The sequence below is a fragment of the Anolis sagrei genome, chromosome 2 (assembly GCF_037176765.1).
Source record: "Anolis sagrei isolate rAnoSag1 chromosome 2, rAnoSag1.mat, whole genome shotgun sequence".
NCBI classification, from domain to species: domain Eukaryota; kingdom Metazoa; phylum Chordata; class Lepidosauria; order Squamata; family Dactyloidae; genus Anolis; species Anolis sagrei.
Window position 1 is genome coordinate 60,500,203 of NC_090022.1, and position 6,104 is coordinate 60,506,306.

Genomic DNA, 6,104 nt, shown 5'->3' on the forward strand with positions numbered 1-6,104 from the left:
TGGTAAGTTTTTTCCAGAGATGGTCGTCTTCTGAGAGAGAGAGAGAGAGAGAGAGAGAGAGAGTATAACACACCCAAGATCACCCATTGTGTTTCCACAGCTAGACAGGGATTTGAACCTTGGTCCAATGTTTAAATCACTACACCACATTGGCTCTAGCCATAGGTACTTCAAAAGAATCTTCTGGGCAAGAATATGGGTCCCATCTATTCAGGACAGTATTGCATAACACATACGTTAATCAAACTAAACTTCCCACACACATACAATTTTGTATTCTTAATTGTATTTTTTAAGGAACAGGGAATTTGTTTCAATTGTCTCTTTTTCAAAAGGACATTATTCTAAATCAGGCCTGCACAATCTGTGGTCCTCCAGGTGTTTGGTCCTCCAACTCCCAGAAGCCCTAGCCAGCTTGTCCAATGATCAGGAATTCTCAGAATTGAAGTCCAAAACATCTGAGGGCCAAAGTTTGTGCAGGCCTGTTCTAGATGTCTATATATATCATACACAGATCTGCCTGTTTACGTTATTCCTCCTGATCATTCCATAGAATTGTTGCAAGGTAAGAAGCAGTGAAGCCTAATTTATGTGACTTTTTACTGGGAAGAGACACTTCCTAGTATATCTTACTAATGAGCAACAACAAGCAAACTGGCAATTGTTGTGACAACACAAGAAAGGGGCCACTGCTTAGTGGTAGAGCACTTGTTTGTTATGTAGAGGATTTCCCATTCAATTCTTGGCATCTCCTCATGGAGCAGGGGGGAAAATCCACTACCAGTCAACATTGATGATAGTGGGCTAATTTGAAACACAGGTTGGAGTCTGTATAAAGTAACTTACTGTCTTCCTGCAACAGGCCAACCAACTTTCCCTTATTTGCTGTCTTATTTTCTTCGGTATCCCACATAACCAAAATAAATAAACAGATCTTTTTTGGACAGTTTTGACAAAGCAGCAAGTGTATCACACCATTCCTTTTTACTGGTGAAGATCTATGAAACAGAACCCAATAAACAATTCATACAGGGGTCCAGGGAAGTTCTGGAAGGCTGGAATAGAGTTTCCAATTCAGGATGATCACAGGTGAGGTTTCCAGGATGAAACCAGAGTTGTTTATTAAGTGCAATCAAGTAAAGCTGCCTTGAGTTGCCTTCAGGGTAGAGAAAGGCAGGGCAGAAATGTCATATATATATATTACCGTTCATGGTTGCCCACACCTTGTCATGCAAACACACAAAAAGAGAAAATATGTTCCTGTTCAGTAAGAAAGACAAAAATCTTAGCTGAAGGGGCTATTTCTAGATCAAGTGAAATGAGAGCGTTATTCCTTCCCACTTAACAAGGGAATATGGAAACATTTAAGCTAGTCTACTTGCTTCAAGCCATAAGGTGGATGCAGAAAATAGTAGAGGGTGCCATAATGATTTAGGACATCATCATATGGGGCTAGATTAGGCGGCAAACACCAGTCTAACACCGGTCACCCATGGAGCCAGCCAGCTCCGATCACATGACATTCTGCTGGCACAGTGGATGAAAGAGAGCAAAACTGGCTTGCCCCACCACCCTGGCAACACAGAAGGCTTCCCGTGTTGCCATTCCTTCAAAAGGGGAAGCTGCATGCTCCATGTACACACCACGTTTCCCCCTGTGTGAAGGGCTGCTGGAGGAGCCTGGCGAAGTGTGGCATGTGGCAACAGCTTCCTGATGGCCAGCAGCAAACAGGAGCACTGTCAAGAGCTGACGCCAAAGTATGATGGCTAGATGGAAGGAGGAAGATAATAAATTCAGATAACTTTTTGACTCCTGCCTGGAGATGACCAACAAAGGTCAGAGATTTTGGGGCAGGACCTGAGATCTGACAACTTTTAGACTATGAAAGCAGTTTAACATTAGTTTAACATTAGTTTAACATTAGTTTAACATTAATTTCTGGTCTTGTTCCATTAGTATTCACAAGGTACACAAAACTATACAGTGTTAGATCACATGGGGTTGCTAAATTCCTGCTATCATCTTGTGAGTTTTCAAGTTTTTGTTTATCTGCTTTTGTCTTGCATCAGGTGCCCTCCAACAGTTTCTGTCATTCCTGATCACTGGCTATGCTAGTTGAGGTGGTACGATTGTGGTAATCCAAGATATGAGGGTAGCAGTTTGGAGAAAACAGGTCCATATGTCCAGGTAGTTCCAAAATAAGCTGCATTGTTTACTACCAAGGTACCAATATACATCATCCAGTGCCCTTCTCTCTCGGGATCAAATACACACTGAGATATCAAGTGATTATGTTAATCACCATTTCCCCTCTGCTCTTACCCCTCATATACTCCCTCTCTCCCAAGCATGAAGGAGCTATTCTACTTAACAGGCATAACATATGCAAATACATTTCTAAGTATTAGCGCCTTTAACTAAGGTAAATGCATTAGTAAGAACATGCTGACACTGTTACAATTAATGACCCAGTGCATTAGTATTTGATATTAGCATAATGATATTAATTGCAATATTAAGCAAGCAGAAGAACAATCAGTTCACCGTCCCTGAAAATCCTGAAGCAGCAATTTATCTATAATATTAAGGGTGCAGTGACAGCTACAGCTTAAGTAACTAAAACTAAAAAGTTGTTAGGGGGGCAGGATAGTGAAAAAGAAAGCTACTGATCCAGTCACTGTGTATGTGCTTTTTGTGCTGTCTTTTGCTTATTTTCATTTTATGCACATACACTGGGCCCTTGATATCTGCTGGGTTTTGGTTCTGGAATGATCACCACCGCCTCATGAAAAACAAAATCCAAGATGTCACTTTTATAAAATGACAAAATCAAGGTTTGCTTTTTGGATTTTGTGGGCTGGGGAGAATATTTTCAAACCATCAATTGTGGAATCCATTGATGAAGAATCCATGAATATGGAGAGCTGATCGTTCTGTAGACATGATTCCACGGGAGTTGGCATAACATTTATCCAACTGACACAGAGAGGAAGGTATTGGGTGCAACTTTCAGTTCTCCAGTTATCATTTGTATAACCCATGAACCAACCAAATATGGAAAGCCAAAGGATGAAAACTGGCATCATTCTGTTGCACTGTTTTGGTTTGGTTTGGTTTGGTTTTTTTCCAACTGAGAGTGAAAGGACTTGGATTGAATGTATTATTCCATTGAGTATTTGGTCTGAAGTACCTTTCTTTCTTCTTGGCATATTTCTTGAGGCCTGGAAGTTGAATATTGTACATTAATAGCCATTTGTACAGCCATCTAACCATACAAGTGACCATTTGAATGTAAAAAACCCCTGTGGTTGGGTTCCTTACTAATTGTACACACATAGTTCTCACCCATTTTCCCATTTTACCTTTGAACATTAATTTGTCTATACTTCCAGACTTCAGAATCAATAGCTGCTTTGACGATTCCTCATAGGAGAGACAACTAATCACCTGGATTGTCTTGTTATTTCAGCTGTACACTAATTAATTAATTCTTAAGACTGAAGCTTCAAACAAATTCATGAGATGGCACCAGAGCCTGGCTCTACCAGGGTTTTATACTGTCATCTTATATCCAATTTTTGTGATTCAAACTTATCAAATACCTAACTTGCTTTTTTCTCTCCATCAATTTATGTAGATGTATGACAGAACAGACACTTGACTTTTTAAATCATCTATAAAATATGCCATTTCTATTCAGTGTCATTATGCAATCACAGATCTGTTCATACTTATTATATTCATTCACTGAAAATTAGATCTTCGCACTAAATTTCACATTTAAAATCTGGACTTCTCCTTGCAAAATACTTAGAATAGGGAAATGCTTTAAATTGCAAAATGCTTAATAGTTTTTATTAATATTTAAATCAAATGTTTGTAGAAATGGGGCTTTGGTATATTGAAAACACTGAAATGCAGGGATACAGAGCTGTGAAACTCTCAAAGAGGGGAAAGGGCAGTCTTGTGAGACTGTGAAGTCTTAGGGTGGTATAATTATGGACAAAACTGAGAATGTATGGTTTGGGGAGAGTGACAATTTCTGTGACAAATCTCAATTTTTGGGATTTTGGCCTGCATCAATAGGAATATAGTATCTAGATCCTTGGTCAGACCACACCTGGAATACTGTGTCCAATTCTGAGCACCACGCTTGAAGGAAGATGTTGACAAGCTGGAATGTGTCCAGAGAAGGGCAATTTAAATAATCGGGAGTCTGGAGAACAAGCCCTATGAGGAGTGGCCTAAAGAGCTGGGCATGTTTAGCCTGCATAAGAAAAGACTGAGAGGAGACATGATGGCCATGTATAAATATGTAAGAGGAAGTCATAGGGAGGAGGGAGCAAGCTTGTGTTCTACTGTCCTAGAGACTAGGACGCAGAACAATGGCTCCAAACTACAGGAAAGGAAATTCCACCTGAACATTAGGAGACTGTGAGAGCCAGGCCCGTAGCCAGGATTTTGATTCCAGGGGTGCTGAGTTTGATTCAGTGGGGGGGGGGGGGGGCTGAGTTTGATTCAAGGGGGGGGGCTGAGGTTCTACCCTAGCAAACCTTTTGTATTGTTATCCCTATAGCCCCATGCATATGGGATATATTGGGCATGGTGATCATATCATGATATGAATAAACATACTAGTTTAAATAATGTACCAGTAAGGCCTTCTCGAGAACCACCCTGAGAATTTCAGGGGGGGGGGGTGAAGCCCCTCAAGCCCCCCCCCCCCCCCCCCCAGCTACATGCCTGGTGAGAGCTGGTCAGCAGTGGAACTCTCTGCCCTGGAGTGTGGTGGAGGCTCCTTCTTTGGAGGCTTTAAAACAGAGTCTGGATGGCCATCTGTTGGGGGTGCTTTGAATGCAATCTTCCTGCTTCTTGGCAGGGGGTTAGACTGGATGGCCCATGAGGTCTCTTCCAACTCTAGGATTCTACTGTGCAATATAGTTTTACCAAAAAAATTCCTTATATTTGTTTTGTTTTCCACAAGCACAACTAGATAGGAAGAGTTATCTGAAAAGAACCAGTGAAATAGTAATCACAGCAGCCCCTTCCTTCTCTTCCCCATCCTACTTTCCCCACCTCCTCATTTTTCTTGGTGTCTAAAAAACACAAATAATTATGACTTAAAACGTCTGAGTTTGTATTGCCCACAGAGAGAAATGGGCAAAGTGGGAAGTAGAGATACAAATGGAACTGGAGGTAAACATTTATGCTGGATTCTGAATATGAATGATTAAGATAATCCAAAGGGGCATTTTCGAACTATTCATTCAGTAATAATGGCAAATTCCTCCTTTAATAAGATATTTGAATATGCATATATGCACATACATAAACATGAATATTTCTTAAATCATGTGCTGATTTTTTTTTATAAAAAAACTCTTCATTCCAATGTGAGTGGCCATATTTCACACAAATGAGAGACCCACAGTAACACCATTGACATGCTTCCTTAATCCAATTTTATGTTTCAAAGTCAACCCTTGTGTCTCAGAAGACCAACTGAGTGTCTGACCAAAATCAATTGTGTGGTATGCCAGAACCAAGATCAAAAATAAACTGAAGAATATTCAGGATTTAAAAAAAAAACCCCAAAACACTATCTAATGCCACTTTCATACATCCCCGGGGCACCTAAGAACAACAGAAAAATGGCAAGATGGTTCCCTCTTCTGGCCAGGGGATGTGGTGGCACAGATGGTGAAATCCGGCTAGTTGGTAAGCGTTCTAACAAAACTCTGCACCACTACTTCACTGATTGCTGTGAAGTACAACTGATGAAATTGACAGCTGTGGAAGAAAACATTTGGAAAAGGCAAGAAAATTTTACATGTTGTAAAGGGCAGCTCCAAATATATACTTAAACACACTGAGAGTCTATGGAGATTAATATGCAGAGTACACACACATATTCAAAGAGTTCCTTAATTATATGTCAAAAGATGACTCACCACCAAAAAGCACTCACTTTGGGCCTGGTTAGGAATGAGTGCTACACAGAGATTAAGAAAAAGTTTGGGTTTTGTACCATGACATAATCTCCAACTGAAGTTGACATAATAGAGAACCGATGACATACAATTTTTACAGGACTGCTTCTCCCA